Source organism: Danio rerio, chromosome 21, assembly GCF_052040795.2.
Source record: "Danio rerio strain M-AB ecotype USA chromosome 21, GRCz13ab, whole genome shotgun sequence".
Lineage (NCBI taxonomy): Eukaryota > Metazoa > Chordata > Actinopteri > Cypriniformes > Danionidae > Danio > Danio rerio.
In genome coordinates, this window is record NC_141041.1 from 11,651,245 (window position 1) to 11,674,377 (window position 23,133).

The following is a 23,133-nucleotide window of genomic DNA, read 5'->3' on the forward strand; positions in this document are numbered from 1 at the left end:
AACTGCCAACTTATCCAGTGGATGTTTTACACAGCGGATGTCCTTCCAGCTGCAACCCAGTACTGGAAAATATCCATACACACTCATTTGCCAATTTAGTTTATTCAATTCACCTATAGTGCATGTTTTTGGACTGTAGGGGAAACCGGAGCACCTGGAGGAAACCCACATGAACACAGGGAGAACATGCAAACAGAATCCACACAGAAATGCCAGCTAACCCAGCCGGTACTCGAACCAGTGACCTTCTTGCTGTGAGGTGACAGTGCTAACCACTGAGCCACCATGGCACGCTTAATATAATAATATAATTTATCAGATTTAATATACTTTCACATTAGTAATTAATACTGTAAAAGTCACATTTTCCTGAGTGTGAGGGGAATTTTGAAGTTAAAAGCTTCTGACTACGAATTTGAGCAAAAAACAAATGCAACAAAATACTCTTTTTGAGGATTATGCTATTTTATGTTGCCATGCTAATGTTTCCTTTCTGTCCAGCCTCAAGAATAATTTTACAGTCATGCATGATGTCCATCTTGTCCTGCCATCATTTATTTATTCAATAGCACTGTTTGCTTTTTATCAGATCTGTGTCAAGATATAACACCCGTCTCTTTGGTCATCCGTCCGAGCGTTACAGTATGCCTGAATGGAATGTTTAAACATACCTGTAACGGCCTTCAACGTAACATGAGGTTGTGTGACAGAGTAACAAAATCTCCAGCCTATTATTCATTAATAGTCTGTGTAAAGTTACGCTTCTTAACTCCAGCTAATAGCACAGAAGTGGACGTGCCATGCCCTCTGTACCCGCCACATGTGAAACGGACAGGAGACGTGGCACAGTGCCAGAGGTCATTATCCTGTTCCCTTGTGTCACTTAACGATGTCATCAATGATGTCATCGTGCGGTGGAGAGATACTATAACATTTGCTATAAATGGATGTGAGGATGGATCTGATAACCGTTGGATTTTACACAGGGCAAGCACTTTTGGACCTGCTTCGTCAAAGTGTTTTGTAAATATTAATCAGATTATTTTGGGCCACCAAACACAAGTTTGCTGCTAATTTTGTGTGTGATGTCATAAAATGAGATCATAGATTGGCTGAGCGTTGCTGGATTGACCATATCAGCTGTTTGGACTATTGTTCCACTTAACCAAATACAGTTAGTTAATAATAATAGTAGTAATAATATTAATAATAATAATAATAATAATAATAATAATAATAATAAGTACATAATATAGATAAAAACATACTAGATATTATCTAAAAATTTATAAAATAAAATAATAATTAAATAAAGCAATTAATAATAATAATAATAATAATAATAATAATAATACTTTAATAATAATAAATAAGTAAATAATAATAGTAATAATAATAATAGTAATAAATAAACAAGTAATAATAATACTAATAAAAATAAATAAAAAACTCAAGGAAAACAAACTGCAAAAACAAAAATAATCATTAAATAAATAGATAAATGAATAAAATAAAATAAAAAAATAAATAAATAAAAATACCTTCATTGTTTAACCTTTAGATCTTTATCTAAAAAATGAATAAAATAAAACAATAATTGAATAAAGCAATTAATAATAATAATAATATTAATTAGAAATAAATAATAATAATAGTAATAAATAAACATAAAGAAATAATAATAATAATATTAATATAAATTAATAATATTTCTTTATTCTTTAAACTAGATATTTATCTCAAATAGCAAAGAAATAAAATAAAATAATAAATAAATGAATTAATAATAATAAAAACAAATAACAAATAATAAATAAATAAATAAATAAATAAATAAATAAATAAATAAATAAATAAATAAATAAATAAATAAATAAAAACTACAAAAATAGCCCAGGTGTGTAAACAAAATATATATTTTTCTTCGATGTATTTGTGCCAAATGTTTTGGCACTTCATTGAATTCATGTAAGCAAAGTATTTGTGAAGAATATTCCCAGACTATCCCCACAATATGTTACTTTTTTTAGTACAACTGGATGACTGTAATTGTTCAACCAATAAAAGCTCTTTCACAGCATTATAAATATGTGGAAACGCAAAGACCAAACACATTTAGTCATTTATCACGAATTTGGGAAAACCAAAGAGAAGAGCTGTGATTTGCATTAAACAGGAAGAAGCTATAAGAAAACAACAAAAAAACATTAAGTCTCCAAAACTATAATCCTACATCACCAACAGCACAAACCATTTGAAGGGGTTTTTTATTTAAAAATAAAAAGGCTCTCAAAAACAAACTCAAGCATCTTCGGTTTTTCTTAACAGAGCAAACGTTTAAATAAAAGGTTAACCAATAAAGACAGCCTTTTTAAAAGACTTTTTACCAAGGGTGCCAATAATAGTAAAGTGCACTGTATAACCCGAAATAAAACAACAATGTTTCAGTCCTCTTTTTAGCTTGTTACCGAATAGAACAAACAAGCAACTCCAGAGGGATTCACAGCGCATGTGGATTCAAAATGCCAATTGAAAACTATAACATGCTTTGAAAAATAGAGTTGTTTTCCTACTGGTGCACGAGGGTCAAGATTCAGCTTGTTACCACCGTCTGCTGCTGACAGATGTAGTAACTACACCATCGGGAGCAAAGAGTATCATTCATCATAGTCAGTGATTCAAAAAATATATTTGTATTCTGGCAAAATTATATCTGTTACTTTGATTTTATTAAATATGTTATTATTATAATTATTATTAATACATTTTATGTGCCATTAGAATGGATAAGAATGCTAACAGAGACCTTTCTCAAGGTGCTATTGTCCTCATTGAGTGGTCTCTTTACAGGTAATCATGAATGATGGAAGCAGCCAAGTCTGAACTCTAAATCCAGGTTAAGGCCATTGGGCTAAACCACCTCATTAAACATTAACTGTCCCTGAACCACGGTGCTCAAGATCGGGCTAATCAATCACTCAGGCCCCTGTTTATTCAGGTCCATTTACTGAGAGGTGATGCTGATGAGAGTCCGCTAATAGAAAGGCCAGGAAGAAGTAACCCAGCACTAACGCAAGAAACTTCCTACTGGGAACTGCTGGGAAGATTTTAACTGTAGTCGTGTGAGCCGGCATTTGCTCGTAACGGTTTAGTTAGGTTTCCATTTATTTTGCAGTTATATTTTGCCACTCAGTTTTTTATGAAGTGACCAGAATTTTGGCAGAATTGTTGGTAAGTTGGATGGATTAATGGATGGACAGATGGATGAATAGATGGATGAGCAGAGAGTCAAATGATAGATAGAAGGCGATGGATGGATGGATGGATGGATGGATGGATGGATGGATGGATGGATGGATGGATGGATGGATGGATGGATGGATGGATGGATGGATAGATAGATGGATTGGCAAACAGACAGAGGCACAAGTGGTCAGTTAGTTCACTAGTTGAATAGATGGATGGATGGATGGATGGATGGATGGATGGATGGATGGATGGATGGATGGATGGATGGATGGATAGATAGATGATCGGATGAACAGACAGAGGGACAGTCAGTTAGTTAATTAATTCATTAGTTGGATGAATGGAAGAACAGATGGAATACCAGACGGAGGTATAGTCAGTAAGTTAGATGGATGGATGGATGGATGGATGGATGAACAGACAGAGGGACAGTCAGTTAATAAGTTGCATAAATGATGGATGGATGGATGGATGGATGGATGAACAGACAGACAGACAGACAGACAGTCACTCAGTCAGTTGGTAAGTTGCATAAAGGATGGATGGATGGATGGATGGATGGATGGATGGATGGATGGATGGATGAACGGACGGATGGATGACCAGACAGAGGTATAGTTAGTAAGTCATTTAGTTTACTAGTTGAATAGATGGATGGAGGAACAGAGAGTCGGTCAGTTAGTTTAATGGATGGATGGATGGATGGATGGATGGATGGATGGATGGATGGATGGATGGATGGATGGATGGATGGATGGATGGATGGATGGATGGATAGATGGATGGATGACCAGACAAAGGTATAGTCAGTAAGTTAGTTCATTAGATAGACGGATGGATGGATGAATGGGCAAACAGACAGAGGCACAGTTGGTCAGTTAGTTCACTAGTTGGAATTGATGGACGGATGAACAGAGTCAGTCAGTTAGTTGCATAAATGGATGGATGGATGGATGGATGGATGGATGGATGGATGGACAGATGGATGACCAGACAGTGGTATAGTCAGTAAATTGGTTCTTTAGATGGATTGATGGATGGATAAGCAGACAGAGAGACAGTCAGTTAGTTTGTTAGCTTATTAGTTGGATGGATGGACAAACAGACAGTCAGTCAGTTAGATAGTTAGATGGATGGATGGATGGATGGATGGATGGATGGATGGATGGATGGATGGATGGATGGATGGATATATGAATGGATGGATGGATGGATGGATCAATGGATGGATCAATGGATGGATGGATCAATGGATGGAGGTATGACTAGACAGTCAGTCACTCTGTCAGTCAGTTCACACTTATGAATAGAAAGATGGCCAATTTCACTGTTCAGATGTCCATTGTAGATTCCCATTAACTACGTAAAAGTACTGATTGCTTTTGATTGAAAAGATATGTAAAATGCATGCTTCCTCTCAACGCTGATTGCAAAGAGCTGACTCTTAGCTGCTAATGTTTCAACTATCCCAGATGTCCCATGTTTGCCCAATCAAGTCAGTGAATTTAATCATCGCATCCATTTGTCAGGCCCCAAGTTTGTGTTGAGAATTTGCGTCTGCATGTGAGACATATTCATTACAGTTGCTGCACTTCGGTAATTTCCTAACAGATGCTTAATTCGACTGTTTTAGCATATGCTCGTCATTAATACACGCATTGGGGACCTGGCTATCCAGAATCCCCACACGTGTTGAGTGTGTTACCGAAGGTGTTGATGGGACTGTCACAGGCTAATGAAACCGTCACCAAAATAGCATCACTGTGTATATTTGACCACCACATCTGTGTCAATAATGGCTTTTCAGTCAGAGGGACACTCTCTCAAATGCCAGTCAAGTTTGAAACCGCCTCCCCATTAGTCTTGCTGGTAATTTTACTGCGGCACAGATGTAAGTGGGTTTATGGACTGTCTTTTGATGGAGAAAAGGAAAAATGTCTGTTTTTAAGAGATAAAGAGGCATATCTGGTGGAAAATGTTTTTTTTTTATAGCATCAGTGGGGATTAATGTGGCGCACAGACCCATTAGGACCCATGAAGAGAAATGAGGGGTAGTAAATAGCGATTTTCGTTTTTTTTATGTGTGTCCAGACAAATTTGTAAAGAGGAACCAGTAGCTTTTAGTCGATCTCTCGACAGTTCTCTGATTTTATATTCCTTGGTGTTTTATATTTAAATATAGCCTTAATAAGTACTGCATCTATGTATATGAGTTTGTGATATCAAGCAAGATTTTGGTCTCACACGGTCATTTTAAAGTACAGTTGTCGCCATTAAACCATTAACTAAGACATTTAGCCTAATAAACTGATAATTTTCTGCTTATTAAAGTAGCTGCAGGTTTAGTTTACTGTTGGTATTATGTAGAATTAGGGTTGTAGAATAAGATCATGCAGAATATGTAATTCATAAGTACAACAGCCAGTTAATGATGAAGTTTGATACTCAAACTAAACTATTACCAAGAAATCTAATTGTATGTGAGTGTGCAGTGATTGATATCATATAGGCATTGCATATAGTAGACAGAATAAATCGAGCATTGTTTTATATATATTAATAAAGAATACACATGGGGCAGTATTTGGATTCTAAAGAACATGAGGTCATGAATAGTTTTACACTTACCTGCCACTTTATTAGGTACACCTTATTAGTACTTGGTTGGAGCCACCACCACCAGCTTGAAGTGTTGATACAAGGCAGGTCCATGCTTTCATGATGTTGATGCCAAATTCTGACCCTACCATCCGAATGTCGCAGCAGAAATCAAGACTCATCAGACCAGGCAATGTTTTTTGATCTGCTATTGTCCAATTTTGGTGAGCCTGTGCTAATTGTAGCCTCAGTTTCCTGTTCTTAGCTAACAGAAGTGGCATCTGGTGTGGTTTTCTGCTGCTGTAGCCCATCTACCTCCAGGTTGGACATGTTTTGCATTTAGAGATGCTCTTCTGCATAGCTGGGTTGTAACGAGTGGTTATTTGAGTTACTGTTCCCTTTCTATCAGCTCAAACCAGTCTGGCCATTCTCCTTTGGCATCAACAAAGCATTTGCACCCCCACAGAACTGCCACTCACTGGATATTTTCTCTTTTTTTGACCATTCTCTGCAAACCCTAGAGAGGGCTGTACGTGAAAATCCCAGTAGATCAGCAGTTTCAGAAATACTTCACCTTTAATCACCTTTCTTTCCCATTCTGAAGCTCGATTTGAACTGCAGCAGATCACCTTGACCATGCCTACATGCCTAAATGCATTGATGCTGCCATATGATTGGCTGATTAGAAATTTACAATAACGAGCAGTCGGACAGGTGTACCTAATAAAGTGGCCGGTGAGTGTATATAATAGATCTTTACTTGGTGCATCCACAAGGTATCAAACCGATTATTCCTCAGAATTTCTTTGATGAGCCACAAACCATTTCATTATCTGCACTCAAAAATCAATCTAAATATGCATGTACTGTTGAAGTTTCCATCCCTTGACCTGGCTGCCATGATATTGACCTCATGTTCAGAGTCACTTTCATATCAATGATGATAAAGCTGTTTCATTCTCAAGTGTCAGAAGTTGATTTGAAAGTGCTCCATCACTGATAGACATGAACATATTTCAGTATGACTCAGTCCTTGGGTTAAAAAAAAAACAATACCAATTCCCTTATGTATGATAGCATGTACTGTATATATTGCATTCAAAAATGTTTTGCCCCATACAGAATTAAGGAATTTTAAACAAACAAATTAAGATGAACAATACTAAGTTTTAATTGTTTCAATTCAGCCCATATACATTGTTTGCAACAGCTTACCTTTAAAAAAAATGTAGTAAATCAATAAAAAAATTAGTGTACTTTAGAAAATCTATACTTTCCCTTAAATAAATTTTCTGCGCTGTATTATTACTTTTTTCTGTTTTGTTCCTTTAACCTGCAGTTACTATACTTAATATTTATAATATGTAGTTTATCAGTCCCGTTCTGTCAATTCAAATTGTGCATAGAAAAATAGCATTTAAAACATATTTACAACTTTAAAACATTAGCACTTTATAAATGCAGAACAAATATATTGCATTAAAAGTGTCCAAGAAATGCTAAATTGTTACGTGCAATGACTAACAGACTGTTTAGTCTGCTTATCGGTGATGAGCAGATGAAGAATAGGATGACTGAAATTGTCAAATGGCTTTAAACAATCACTAAAATGCACTACAAAATGTTACATATTTAAATAATGCACAAATTGCACATATTCTTTCATTGCTGCAGTGTTAACATATCGTCACAGTAAGATGTTGGCTCCTTAGGTTAGACAGTATTTACTCTGTATGTGATCTGCTTTCTTAGGGCTTATTATAAATGTATACGACAATGTAATGTCACAATCACCAGCGATCTAATCCTGGGAGATCACTGGTAGACACACAGATAGCATAAAACTACAAACCGTCTTACAGGTGGCACTTAAGACTTGGGCCAGATATTAAATGTAGTATTTGGCCCAGATGTTAAAAATGTATATGCGGGCCTCGTATGTAATCTTGATCCACTTTTAAAATGAATTGAAATCATTTTTGAGTACAGAAAAAATTCTATTAAACAGGTCGCTTTAAGAAAATGCACAGCCATAAAGCGAAATACTTCAAGGGTTTATAAAAAACATTGCAGTCATGACACACCAACATATCTGGTCCAGTTCAGGCCCAGTTATGGGTTATTAACTTGGCTGAGATCTGGCCCAGATATGGTCCATATTTGCTTCTTGTATGGAAGCCAGACTTGTTCCAGACATGTATTGTAATTCACTGCGGCATGTGGGCCAAACAAATGCTGATGGTGTGGACCAGATCTGGGCCAGAGAAATTTTGCTATGGGGGATTAAGAGCAGATCATTTTACTCTTATTTTTTGGCAAGTAATTGTACTTTTGCTTGAGTAGGATTTTCCAGTAGCTACTCTTTCCACCACTGTATTTCCAACATAATTTAGTTAACACTGTATACACACTCTCTTGGAAGTAGGTCAGTTTAGGTCCAGAAACTTTATGCAAACTCTTTTATGTGAATTTATACATACATACAAACTACTACTACTGTTGCATACTTTTTAATGGAAATATGAGATTTGAGATGCAGCCAGACCTGAGGGTGTGTTTTCAAGCCAAAAGTACAGACTGGGAGCTTCCAAGTACAAATGAAATGCCTTTAGTCATGCTTTGCTGTTTGTCGTAACAGTTCTGCATGATTATATGAGAAAGTAAGAGACGTGACAGCCAAGTACGGTAACCCGTGCTCCCTAGAGAATACAAGCCCCAAAGTTAGTGTTGTGCGTTTCACCCTTCAAAGTGCACACACACATCAGTGAGGTACCCAGGGAGCAATTAGGGGTGACGTGGCTTTTTCAAGGGCGCCTCAGTTGTGGGTTATAAACTTCTCCTGCAAGTACTCAAAACGGCATCTTCTGACTCTCTGAAACAGGGTTTCCCAACCCTGTTCCTGGAGGCACATCAACAGTACATATTTTGCATGTCTCCCTTATCTGTTACCCTTACCCATTCATTTCAGATTTTGCAGTCTCTTCTAATGTTTTGATGAGTTGATTCAGGTGATTAAAAAGAGGTTGAAAATATGTATTGTTGGTGTGCCTTTAGAAACAGGGTTGGGAAACAATGATCTAACGTAGGACAACAACTCTTTATCTGCATTTTCCATTTTCCTTTCCATCCGAAAGTATTTGACTTAAGATTAGGCAGTCATCTCTTGCATGCAGACGCAAGACTCTGTCCAACAAGGTGAGGAGGCATACCGGCAATTCATCAGGCTATACCTGTGTTATTGCGAAATTCTGATATCCATCAGTTCAGCCACCAAGAATGAGAGATGGATAGGCATTTTTGCGCCGCGGGCTAAAATGTAATGCTGGGTATTTTTCTTAATACCGCTTCCCCCCGCTGACACTTTCAAGCTGGCCAAGGTGTTATTGTAAACAGCACAGAGTAATGATAAGCATGAATCTATGTCAGCGGCCATCATTACGGCAGACTCTAGAGATTGCACGGTCACGGTTATAGCCGTTTCCTTACACCATACTCTTAAATTATGAGGAAATATAGCAGAGTTTCCTCTTCTTCACACACGCACAGACACCAGCAGCAATTTAAACGGTAGTTCATCAGCATTTAACTTATTAGCACCGTGCAATTATCTGCAGGGAAATGCATTATCTTCTGCGTGGGCTGGAAGAGATGTGATGTGGACCTTGGAGTGCAGCAAAAAAGACACGTGACTACAATTAGCTATGATTATCATCTGCCCTCTGTTTGGGGTGGGGGGGGTGACACCTTGTTTGGATTAAAACTCTAAAGATTCACCTTCAAGACATTCAGAAACCTGCAATTTTCCCAGCTTTGGCACTTGATAATTATAGAGGTCGCTCTAGGGCTCGCTTGTTTGAGTTGATGCAGATGATTCAAGTATTTCCTCTGTACTTTTCTAATTGTAAGACTCTGTTGAAGTCGTCTTAATCCAGTTGAGGTATTATTTGCAGTACTTAATACACTTTATTGTCCCCAATGGGGAATTTAGTCTTGGACCCTAGGCCCACATTTGCACACACTGAACAATATAGACAACACAAATCAACACAAATATTTAATCATCGACACAAATATTACATATTTAAAAGTCTAATTGATTTAGGTAGAAAAAAAGATTTCTTAAAATCTGCACAATACCAACTCATACTCAAAATAAACTATGCGAGAGGTTAGCTCATATTTTAATAGCTTCATCGAGAACTGATTGCTTATAGAAAGATTCTAAGGATCGATATTCCCTTTTTACTTTAATTCTCATGGCTGTCATGACCAGACGTCTAAGTTTGGCTTTAGATTGAACTTTATTGCTTTCATACAACACAGTAAATTCCAACATAGGCTCATTTTGGAAACATAGCCCTATATACATTTCTGGAGATTGCAAATTATGTAGACAGAGGAACATAAGGCTGCATTTTGTCTGTAAAATGAATGCTACAGAACGCTCTTTTTCGCTTACCTCTGCAAGGATGGCTTTTCATCTGTTAACAGTTTGTCTAGTGGCTCACAGTGTACATCAGAGGATTTGAGACACAGAGCGGAGTTGATCATGACGACAGGGTTCAAGCCTGGCGAAGAATGGTTCCAGAAAGCAGGTAAGACAAAAACAAAAGCCAAACAATAAAACAAACAATTAAATAACAGGGTGAGAATATGGTATAAACCTGAAAACATGGTAAAAATCAGGCTGCAGTGAGGCCTTTTCTTTTTTGGATTGCCTTTCAAAACACTATCAGTTGGGTTTAGGGAAGGGGGTGGGTGAGGATTATCAGTCAGTCAGTTGTTCGTTCAGTCAATCAACCAACAGCAACCTCCTGGTAAATCTTGGTAGATTTACACGAAAAGAGCAGACACGAATGGCACAAAATGTAGCTCCTGGGATGTATTTGGAACTCACCAGAAATGTACATAGGAGTATGTAAACAGAATGAGCCTGGATTGGTAAATCGAGCTTTTAATCAGTTTTTAAAAAAAAAAAATCATAACTTTCTGCTGTATCCCAAAATCTCTCAATAAAAAATACAATCGCTGCCGATAAAGCTTTGTGTGTTGTATGTCAAAATAATCTTAAAATTAAACTACCTGTACTCATGCAACCTATTTTGTATGGACTCCCTAGAAGAAGAGATTTTTGTTAATTTCATGGGACCTTAATGAGGTCTAAATAATGCCGTCGGCTAGCTCAATGCAACTCTCATATGGTCGCCCACTGAAGCTAAGCAGGGCTGTGCCTGGTCAGTACCTGGATGGGAGACAACATGGGAAAACTAAGTTGCTGCTGGAAGTGGTGTTAGTGAGGCCAGCAGGCGGGCGCTTAACCTGGGGTCTGTGTGGGTCCTAAGGACCCAGTATATTAATGAGGACTACTCCTCAGTGAGCGCCGTCTTTCAGTTAAGACGTTAAACTGAGGTCCTGACTCTCTGGGGTTGTTAAAAATCCTCCGTCTATCATGGCCTCCTAACCATCCCCATATCATAATTGGCTACATCACTGTCTCCTCTCCACCAATCAGCTGGTGTGTGGTTTGGCTCAATATGGCTGAAAACAAATGCCCACTCGGCACAGATGTGTTAAAAACTTCTTCAGTGATCATGTAACTTTTTAGCCAATTAAGCATGTTGAGGTTTTGTCTTTTTTAAATTTTGTTTCAATTTAGTGAATGGACTATACAGTGGCATTACTTTGAATTCAGGGCCCTTTGCAGGGATGCCTGCATAATAATATAATATAATATATAAAATATTAATATAATTATATGCATAATTTGATCATAATCATAATCTATTTTGTCATGATCACCAGCGATCTAACTCTTATAGATCGCTGGAAAACATTTATTATCACCCGAACTACAACTCCCTTCAGGTACCAAACACACACACACCTGTTCCAGTTCTCCATTGATCTATCTCTCTCTCTCTCTCTCTCTCTCTCTCACACACACACACACACAGCTGGGAGCTGCTCAAGATTACACAGACTATATAAATGGCTCACTGTGACACTCTCATGGCTGAGTCTTGTTTGGTTATACCCTGCAACATTACAAAGTGTTCTTCTTGACTAGTCTTTTCATGTCTGACCATTGTTCTGTTCTTTCATTTGCATTGTCTGCTGCCTGTGTTTGACCATTGACTGTACTCTTTAATAAAGCTGGACGTGGATCCTCAACTCCTTTGTCAGCATCCTTCCATGACAAATTCCAAGGGCTATAATCAGAATGGGACAGTACAATGGGATTTCTAATAAGTGGGAAGCTCATAACTTTACAATTTGTAAAAAATAATAATAATGATAATAAAAATAAATATAATAATAATCATACAATTTTAAAAAGTCTGTAGTTTTAATCATTTGTTTTTATTTCTTATCTTTATTGTATTAAATGTTTATTTTAATATTGTTTGTTTAAAGCATGTTAAATTATGTAAGTATGAAATGTTCTAGATAAATATTCTTGCCATACAACACCTATTGCACAAGAGAATTTAAAACATATAGGTATTGTAAAACCTGTAGCAAATGATGATAGAGTTTCCTTTTTTGTTTGGTGATCTTTCCCTTTAAGAAGCTTGTGTTAGCAAGGTTTGCATTGATCAAGGAACAGTCAACTACAAGGGTCTTAGTCTTGAACTCTGAGCTTGTTTGAGGCTATAAAACATAGTTCTAAAAAACTTCCCTTCTCATTATTGTGCTTCAGCTCTGGCCAACTTTGTAGGACGAATTTAATGATCAGATGTCATGTTTCATTACCGCAGGCTGTGAATGTAATGCACTCTAGCCAGAGGGCAACTTAGTCCATGACAGACTTTGTTTATATCAGACTTGCACCTGGTTCCAAATCACTAGCTAAACATAATTGTCAAACTTTCCTCAGGTAATCTTAATATTTTTATTGACATTTTCCATAGTGTTTCCTTGAAAAGGTCAAATCAGTTGAACAGGCATTTACAGTTGAAGTCAGAATTATTAGCTCTTCTGAACTATTAGCCCACCTATTTTTCCCCAATTTATGTTTAATGAAAATAAGATTTTTGATAAATAAGAATTTTGAAAGATGATTTCTGTTATCTTTGCCAAGATGACATTAAATAATATTTTACTAGATATTAGCATGTAAAGTTTACATACTAGAACCTAAAAAAGAACAAAGAAGCACCCTATATGACTATATTAAGAATGTTCTTGTACTTTTACTTCTGAGTGTGTTGTGTTTTATTTGAAAATAAATGTCAGATTTTGTTCTTACAGTCATAGTGAAAGTAAGATTGTTGTTTTTTTTCTTGGCTTTTATTATGAATATGTACGTTTTAAGGTTATCTGTAGCATTTTATTTGAAAGTTCGGTCCCACTTTATATTGAGTGTCCTTAACTACTATGTACTTACATCAGGAAATAAATACAATGTACTTACTTTGTTCATAAAGTATTTGAAAACACTTGTGGTGCTCTTGAGTTGGGATAGGGGTTGGGTCAGGGACAGGTTTGGTGGTATGGGTAGGTTTATGGGTGGGTTAAGGTATAGGGAATGGTCAGCAGTGTATTTACAAATGTAATTACAGAAGTTAATTACAGATGTAATTACATACAGGTATTAAATCAAGCATAAGTACACAATAAATTCATGTATTTACACAATAAGTACATTGGGACAAACTATTAATTCCTGTGTAAGTACATTTTAGTTAAGACCACAATATAAAGTGGGAGCGTCAGTTCTGTTTCACATGCATGTACAACAGTATGTGCTTATCACAATATCATAACAGTAATAACTAGTTACTATTTTTGAAGCTACCATTGAATTACCTAATACAACCTGTATCTTTTAAGTAACTATGCTGTAACCACATTAAGTACGCATACTTTAAAATAAAATGCAATCAAGTTATCTATAAGCTCGAATTCTCATAAAGACTGTTTATTTGTATTTAGATGATCTATGCATTCAGTACATACAGCCTCTTACTACCAACAGTACGAATAAGCAGATTCTCATTCATTTTTCTGTCTAATCAAGACAACAAAGCTGTGACTGTCAGTACTTACTGTAACGATCAAAATTATCTATATCCTTTTAAGTCTATAGATATTCTGGAGAAAGTCTTAATTGTTTTATTTTGGCTAGGATAAAAGCAGTTTTTAACTTTTTAAACACCATTTCAAGGACAAAACTATTAGCCCCCTTTAACCTATATTTTTGTTCGATAGTCTACAGAACAAACCATCATTATACAATAACTTACCCTAACCTGGCTAGTTAACCTAATTAACCTAGTTAAGCCTTAAAATGTCACTTTAAACTCTATAGAAGTGTCTTGAAAAATATCTAGTAGAATATTATTTACTGTTATCATGGCAAAGATAAAATAAATCAGTTATTAGAAATGAGTTATTTAAACTATTATGTTTAGAAATGTGTTGAAAAAATCTTCTCTCCGTTAAACAGAATTTGCGAAAAGAAATGAACAGGGGGACTAATAATTCAGGGGGGCAAATAATTCTTACTTCAACTGTGTATGTATATGTGTGTGTATATACATATATACATATGAAAAGTGTGTTTAAGCTGCCATCACCAAAAAAAGTCTTTTATTTAAAGCATTCAGGGCTCTATTTTGACGATACATGCGCAAAGTCCAAAGAGCAAACACATTAAGGGCATGTCAGAATCCACTTTTGCTATTTTGATGACGGAAAAATCCATGCCATGTAAACAGTGGACATGTTTACGTTTTTTAAATGAAACGTTACCTTCATCCATTGCCGCCACTATTGCCATCAGCATTCATCCAGGATAGTCAGGCTCTCTGTCATCACATTTAATTATCTCTTCTTCTCATCATCTTGCAGGCCACGCATCACTTCCTCCCCAAAACAATCCGTCCTCACGTGCCTTCTCTCCTCCACCTGTTTCACTCCATCTCCCTCCATCAGCGCTTCTCTTCATACACAATTTCCTCCTGTTTTTATTTCCCTCAGGGTATTTACACCTGACAACAACTTAATTATTGGATTGTGAAGAGTGGCTCATCGGTTGTCTTCTCTTTTTGCTCTTTCACCTCAGGTTGATGGATACACAGCTCCGTCTCCACAGGGGTCAATGGACAAATAGAAGGGTGGCTTTCATCTCAGCAATCCTGTCCGCTGCTAAATGCCTGTCAGAAGCTGTCCCGCACCGTAGGGTTGAGTAAGGTGACCTCCGGAGGTCTTTTTACTACTAGGTAGACCTCAATCAAACTGCTTACAAAGTCCCTCTTGGGACAGAAACCACCTTCGGTTTTCTAACACACACCAAGATCAATGCACTTACTGTTGAGTTGAAGGCAAAGTGATGTCAAATTTAAATTCTTTTTTAAATATTTCCCAAGTGATGATTAGCAGAGCAAAGACATTTCTGCAGTATTTCCTATATAATTTGTTTTTTTTCTGGAGAAAGTTTTCATTTGATTAGTTTGGCTGGAATAAATCAGTTTTAGATTAAAATCCAACAATTATCTATTAAGTTAATCTATAGTTTATTGGTAAACTCAGTAATATTCAATTCAAGTTTATTTGTATAGTGCTTTTTACAATAATTTTTTGTTTAAATGCAGCTTTACAAAAGGTGCACAAGTTACAATTAAATACAAGTTATATAAAGATAGCATTAAACTCCAATTTTATAGTTTATGTCTGTGTATATGTTTAATGAAAAATATTTTTGTATGTGTTGTCCTTGAAGTCCTTTGGTTGCCATCATCCTAGCTTCACATGTCTTGGATCCCATCAATGCGGCAGCACAGTCTCAAGAGGCCTCGGGATGGGCATCCCCAGGGGGAAATAGAAAACAAAGAAAATAATTAGTGTAGCTGCTGATTATAATGTATTTAAATAAGAGATATTACATGTCAATGCGAAAATGAAGCATTATCATGCTGGTCTGAGTGTGTCCAACAGTGTGCTCTCACCATTATGTGATGCATTGCTTTACTAAAAAGATAGGTGTTTAATCTAGTTTTGAACTAAGAGAGGGTGTCTGCCTCGGATATGATCAGAAAGGCTATTTCAGAGTTTAGGAGCTATAAATGAAAAGGTGCGACCTCCTTTAGTAGACTTTGCTATTCTGGGTACTACCAGAAGCCCCCCTTATATTGTAAGCCCCCTTTTTTTTGTTTGGCTACAGAACAATGACTTGTCGAATTAAGCAAACTTAATTAACCAACCTTTATTTTGCACTTTCAGTTCAATACCAATACACATTAAAAAAGTTTCTGTATTTTGTGTTTTCTATTTGTTTAAAGTTGCTGTCGACTTTTTGATGATGAAAATTCAACTCTACAGTTTAAAAAAGTGACTTTTATTGACATTTTAGCAGTTAGAAATAATATAATGTAGAAGAACTAATATAGAGAGAAAAAGTCTGTAAAATAACAGAAAATGTGCTGGCAGTTTATTGTTACTGGAAGTTTTGTGGACCGTAATACCCCCAACCCAGACAAAATGTCACTTCAAAATATTAAAAATGAAAATTTTCTAAGTTAAAAGTTGTGGGAAGAATAATCAAAGTCCCATAATCCAATTCAAATGCATAAATAATTGGGAAATAATAAAAAAATTTAAAACATGAATAAAGGTGACGCAGTGGTGCAGTAGGTAGTGCTGTTGCTTCACAGCAAGAAGGCCACTGGTTCGAGCCTCAGCTTCGTCAGTTGGTGTTTCTGTGTGGAGTTTCCATGTTCTCCCTGTGATCGCGTGGGTTTTCTCTGGGTGCTCCAGTTTCCCCCACAGTCCAAAGACATGCGGTACAGGTGAATTGGATAGACTAAATTGTCTTTAGTGTATGAATGTAATGTGGATGATTGTGTATGGATATTTCCCAGAGATGGGCTGCAGCTGGAAGAGTTTTCGCTGCGTAAAACATATGCTGGATAAGTTGGCGGTTCATTCCGCTGTGGCGACCCCAGAATAATAAAGGGTCTAAGCCCAAAAGAAAATGAATCAATGAAAACTTGAATCAAAAAAATATTGAAAACTGCTAATTTATGGATATTTTTTTACAGTGGGTCTTGCACAATGAGTAGAGAAATATTATGTTCTGTAATGATGGCAAAGACAAAATAAATTAAGGAGAAATAAACTGTTTCAAAACCTTCTCTACATTAAACAGTTCTTGACAAATGTTTAAAAAAAGAATTAAAAACATCACAAAATGGCTAATAATTCAGACTTCAACTGTGCTAACATCGGTACACGTCGTCTTTTTCTCCCAGAATCAGCACATTAGAGCTACATTATTCAGTGAATAAAGCACTGTTTTTTCTGTCCCAGCTCAATAGAGATATAAGTAGACTTCAGTTTTGCTAATGGTACAAAATTATGAGACACTTCACCTTTGGAAAGAACTTTATATATAGAATCTTTTATGACTTTTGGAACATTCTTAAAGTTCTGAAGTTCTTTTTTTAAAGTTCAGGTTCTCCTCAGGCCACCCTCTGACCCATAGTGCAAAACAGCATTTTTTAGCCTCATTACCTGGTGTAGATGGAGCTGCTGGACAACAATGATCAGGGGAGAATCCTGGATTACAGCAGGAACTTAAAGCCTTTCTGCTTCGTAAACTGTTTATCTTAAACTAACTTAAAAGTAAAAGAACAACAACCATGCTTTTGGACAGAAAACTGGAAAAATACTGTATATAACTATAACTATATATATATATATATATATATATATATATATATATATATATATATATATATATATATATATATATATATATATATATATATATATATATATATATATATATATATATTAATGCAGCATAATACTTCCAAATGAATGAAATTAGGATTTAAATTTATTAATTATTAATTAAGAGTAGAGGGGTGGCTCAGTGGTTAGCACTGTTGCCCCACAGCAAGAAGGTCACTGGTTCGAGCCCTGGCGGGGTCAGTCGTAGTGTTTGTGTAGAGTTTGCATGTACTCCTCGTGTTGGTGTGGGTTTCCTCTGGGTGCTCCGGTTTCCCCCACAGTCCAAAGACATGCGCTATAGGTGAATTGAATAAGCTTAATTGGCGGTAGTGCATGAGTGTGAATGTGAGTGTGTATGGGTGTTTTCCAATACTGGGTTGTGGCTAGAAGGGCATTCACCAAGCAAAACATTTGCTTGAGGTTCAGTCCACTGTGATGACCCTTGATAAATAAAGGAACTACGCCAAAAGGAAAATTAATGTATAGATTATTTAGTTAATTATTATTTGCTATTATTACAGACAGAATGTATACTCATGTGGACTTTTAAATTGCACTTTAAGCTGAATGCTAGACATTCTTCAAGATACAAGTATTCTACTTAAAGCTCCATTTAAAGGCTTAACTAGGTTAATTAGGCAAGTTAGGGTAATTACGCACAAATATTGCGCGCGCACACACACACACACACACACACACACACACACACACACACACACACACACACACACACACACACACAGTAAAATAAAATACAATTACTGTGATTGTATTGAATATTTTTTGTTAACTTTTTTTAACTCAATGTAACTCTAAACAAAAAATAATTACTATGCAAAAAGCTTTATATTAGATACAAGAATGTGCTTAGTCAATTCACATTAACAATAAAGTCAATTGTCTTTAAAATATAGTATTTCTTTTTTCTTGTGAAACAAAATGTCTAAAATCCACATTCCTTTGTATTGCTACAATACAAAAACTGACGATCCTCAGCTCATCTTTGCTCCTAAAGAATTAGACCAGGGGTGTCCAAACTACGGCCCGCGGGCCATCTGCGACCCGCAATCAGTTTTGTGGCGGTCCGCGAGGCTTTTTATAAATATTAATAGACTCTGGCCCGCTATACAAAAATTAATGAAATTCAATAAATAAACACCGGGTGTCGCTATGACATGCCTTCAATTAGGCAGCAGTTCCTGTTATGAAGTAAAACAAACCTAACAAACTGTAGGAAACATAATTGATAATCTTGTTTTGGCGAGCCATGGAGCAACCAAGAAAAAGGAAAATCAAGAGTGAGTGCAGGAAATTTCAGTCACGTTGGGGCAAAGAATATTTCTTCACAGAGGTCAGCGGAATATGTGTCTGTTTAATTTGCCAGGAATCAGTTGCAGTAATGAAGGAATATAATATTAAAAGACATTATGAAACAAAGCATCAGGCCTTCAGCTTTTACACTGGTGCCGAACGAGATCAAAAAGTATCTATCAGCTTAACAACAGCAGTTTTTGCATGCTAATAAAGTGCAAGAAAATTCTACGCTGGCTAGTTATGCACAGAAAACCCTTCACTGAAGGAGAATTTATATAGGAGAGTCTGATGAGTGTTGCAACTGTAATTTGCCCAGAGAAGATTCAAGATTTTAAAAACGTAAGTCTTTCTAGAAACACAGTTGAAATAATTAAAATAATTCCATAATACACACACACACACACACACACACACACACACACACACACACACACACATATATATGCGTGTCTGTGTGATGTATGTAAAATTTGGCCCGGGACAACACTTTTTTTTTGCAACTGGCCCTCAGCCCAAAAAGTTTGGACACCCCTGGATTAGACCTTTCTTCAACATAGGTTCATTCTGAAAACGTAGCCCTATGTAGATTTCTGGAGATCATGAATTATATTATGAAGTACGTATGGCTGGATTTCACTGTAAAACAAACGCTACGTGGTGGTATGACACCGCACCTTTTTGCGCTTACCAGGTGAACGCTTACCTTGGTATAAATGCTTTCCAGCTGTTTCCAGTTTGTCCAGCTTTTCTTTTTTTGGATTGCTTTTTAAAACTGTCAGTTGGTTTTACGGAAGTTGGTCGGTGGTTCAATTGAAAACACTATTGGTTGGGTTTAGAGAAGGAGAAGAGTAGGTCAGTTGATTTGTCAGTCAGGCTGTCAGTCAACAGCAACCTCTGATGGATTTGTGTGAGAACAGCAGGCACGAATGGCACTCGCGAGAGAAATAATGAGATCTGAAAAGCATACACAGCGGCCTCTGCTGGATTAGCTAAAATAAAAACTGCAAAAACGCATACCTCCTTGGACGTATTTGGTGCTCTTCAGAAATGTATATAGCAGTACATTTTCAAAATGAGTCTGGGTTTACTTTCTTGGATGCTACTTTTTGTAGTAAATACTAATTACAATCACCTGTTGACATCACCTGTTTCAAATCGCATTATTATTTAACCAATTTATCTGATTACTAGCCCTAAATTGCTCATGTCCCACCTTTTTTAAGTGTGTTGCAAGAAGCAAAATTGAAATACAGGTTTATTTGGAAAAAACAAAAAATAAAAATCATGAGGGATAAATTAAACAATGTTTGTTGTAATGTCTGCAGTATGCAAGTGAAAGTACATTTATAAATCACTACTTTTTCTTTTTTTATTTGCGTTTTCCTTACTGTCCCAACTTTTTCTGATTTGAGGTTGGAGTAAAACACTGATTCAATCTATTTTCAATAACAAAAAACAATAATTTGGCTACCGCTAGAAACCCTCTGAGTACATTCCCGCAGCTCCAGCTACAACAGCAGTCTAGTTTCCTGTATAATTGTATGTAAATTGAGCCGGTTGTTCAGTCCTTCAGTGCTGAATACCCCGATGACATTTGTTCTTGCCCCGCAGAACAACATCTGATTCCAGCTAATGAGCTGGCGTTGTAAACCAGGGAGGCAAACATGTTTGTAAAAGCAGCTGGTGTCACGCCTCGCCAGGTCAGATACCCAGAACATGCAGTGCCATGCTGAACAACTCACACAGACGTGCACAGAGAAATGTGCAGAACACATTATATAATCCTACAGCATCGGACAGAAGCTGAGTTGAGTTGTAGGCTCATGTGGTTGATGTGTGAGTCTGATAGAGATGAAAGCGGGAGATGTTTGTGGAGTCGTGTGTGTGTGTGTGTTCTCGGAAATATCTGTTTGTTTGGTGAACATCCAGAACTCCTCAGAGATGCTCCTAAAAGCCAATTGAGACTTTATTTTAACTTTCCAAGAACATATGCACTCACTTTGTGAATGTTGCAGGACTTTTTAGGTTACACTGTAAAAAATTTCTAGGGTCAACACAATCCAGTTGTGTTGGAGCAACATGAACAAATTAAGCTAACTTATTTGTTTTTACAAGAATTGTGTAGTTTTGTTGCTCATTTTAAATGTAGTTTTAAATGTAGTTAAAACAAAAACAGCAGGCTTTTTGAGTGTAGTTTGATCTAGTTTACCTTCCATTTCCTGTCTTTGTTTAATTATTAGTTATAATAATTCATCAGCTTCACTTGTGTCATAAAATCATGACATGTGGTTTATTAATAAACTAATTTCGAGAGGATCACTTGCTTATGATTGACCACAGCTGGTCCCTCATTAGCTAACACATGATTCACCAATCAGATGATTCCTAAGTCACTATAAATAACCAGAGTTTCTTACCTTAGTTATCTTTGTCTTGAAGAATCCTCCCTTCCACCCCTACCCCTCCTCCCTTTTCCTAGATAGGGTGGCACAGTGGTTGGCATTGTTGTCTATCAGTAAGAAGTCCTTACCAGACCAGTCGATGTTTCTGTGCGGACATGTTTACATGTTCTCCCTCTGCTCATGTGGGTTTCCTCCAGGTTCCCTGGTTTCCTCCCACTGTCCAAAGACTTGACATAAGTGAGCTAACCAAATTAAATTGGCATCATAGACGAGCTTTTATGCCACAGTTAGACTTGACTTTGAGCTTGCAAAATTCTGTCATATGGTGCTGCGAAAATAGGCGATTAAACAAGACGATTAGACATTTAAAAAAGCAAGCGATTGGTCCATTTTCTAAATTTCTGTACAGAGAGGTAATGATTTGATTTTCGATTGGTCTCACGCAGTCATGTGATGCAATTTCGCATCTTAGAGCTCACTGCGAAACTTGTCGCACGAGCTTGCGTTTAAGGTCTGCTGCATTTGCGAGAATTTGAGGCGTGCACTCATGTAAATTATGATGACAATTTTTATGCGTTCACTAGACAGAATCTGATTAGTTCCAAAGCTAACTATCAGGCACTTCTAGAGTTCTAGAATGCGTTCGGGAAAAATATATACAAATAAAATGGACCAGGTTTTTGTTTAAATTAATGACGGTGAATGAAAGTAAAACTGGTGAGCCATTCTGACAAAAAAGTGCCCCTCTGAACTTTTCACTTAGAAAGCACTACTGACTATGTTTACATGGACATCAGTAATCAAGTAACCTGCCATCTAAATATGACAATAATACAATTAGGGTCAAGTGCTTTTTTAAAAGTCACCACGCTATCCATGTTTCCTGCTAGATTTCATGTATTTTTGGGTGTTTCATCTTTAATTTTTCGACTTTAACTGCGTTTGGCAGTTTCACTCGTAAACATCTCTTTCATGCTCCCATGACAAACTGGGCTATTGGACGCGAGTATGGAGTAAAGACTGGTGGAAGAGTGTTGTTTTAATATGATTTAATATCACACGCCGAGCTCCGGTTTCCCCCACAGTCCAAAGAAATGCGGTACAGGTGAAATGGGTAAACTAAAAATTGTCCGTAGTGTATGAGTGTGTGTGTGTATGTGTGGATGTTTCCCAGAGATGGGTTGTGGCTGGAAGGGCATCCGCTGCGTAAAAACTAGCTGGATAAGTTGGCGGTTCATTCCGCTGTAGCAACCCCAGATTAATAAAGGGACTAAGCCGACAAGAAAATGAATGAATGAATCACATGCTGAATTGAAAGAAAAATACTAAAAAATTCCAGCATTTTGCGATGTGTGTGTCTGCGGTCTTTTACTGACGTCTGTGTGTGTGGATCTTGTCACAAAATGTGGCAAAAATTATACAAACTTAGCAGCGTCCTAAAAGATTGAAAACCCCTGATCTAGACCATGGCTGCGTCCGAAACCGCATACTTCCATACCATATAGTACGCTAAAATCAGTATGCGAGCCGAGTAGTATGTCCAAATTCATAGAATTCGAAAATCAGTAGGCGAGAAGTACCCGGATGACTTACTGCTTCCGGCGAGATTATGTAGTGCGCATCCCAGGCACGCTGCGCTATCCCATAATGCCCCGCGAGAGAATTCATGAATGGAAGTGAGGCGACGCAACTGACGCAGGTAGGTCACGTGACCATGACAAAACGGCGCATGTAGTACGTCCGAATTCCATTCATACTTTTCAAATTCATACTGTATAGAACGTACTTTTCCGACGGCCGAGTAGTACGTTTAAATTTAAATGCAGTACCTACT

The 23,133-nt window shown here is 36.9% G+C and overlaps 2 long non-coding RNA genes across 5 annotated transcripts in view; one reads left to right on the forward strand and one right to left on the reverse strand.

Annotated features, from left to right (window-relative positions):
- Positions 1-2,957: 2,957 nt before the first annotated feature.
- Positions 2,958-23,133, forward strand: part of LOC147838786 (uncharacterized) — a 60,625-nt gene continuing 40,449 nt past the window's right edge. Inside the window, exons 1-4 of one of the 4 annotated variants that reach the window (XR_015520090.1) lie at positions 3,003-3,146; positions 3,206-3,231; positions 10,339-10,442; positions 14,915-15,098. This is a non-coding gene — a long non-coding RNA (uncharacterized LOC147838786). Of the gene's footprint in view, positions 3,157-3,205; positions 3,288-10,338; positions 10,443-14,914; positions 15,099-23,133 lie in introns of all 4 variants that reach the window. The other 3 variants (XR_015520092.1, XR_015520091.1, XR_015520093.1) reach the window with 3 other exon arrangements.
- LOC141379989 (uncharacterized) overlaps positions 18,513-23,133 on the reverse strand; it is a 78,290-nt gene continuing 73,669 nt past the window's right edge. Inside the window, exon 3 of the long non-coding RNA XR_015520073.1 lies at positions 18,513-21,515. This is a non-coding gene — a long non-coding RNA (uncharacterized LOC141379989). The remainder of the gene's footprint in view (positions 21,516-23,133) is intronic.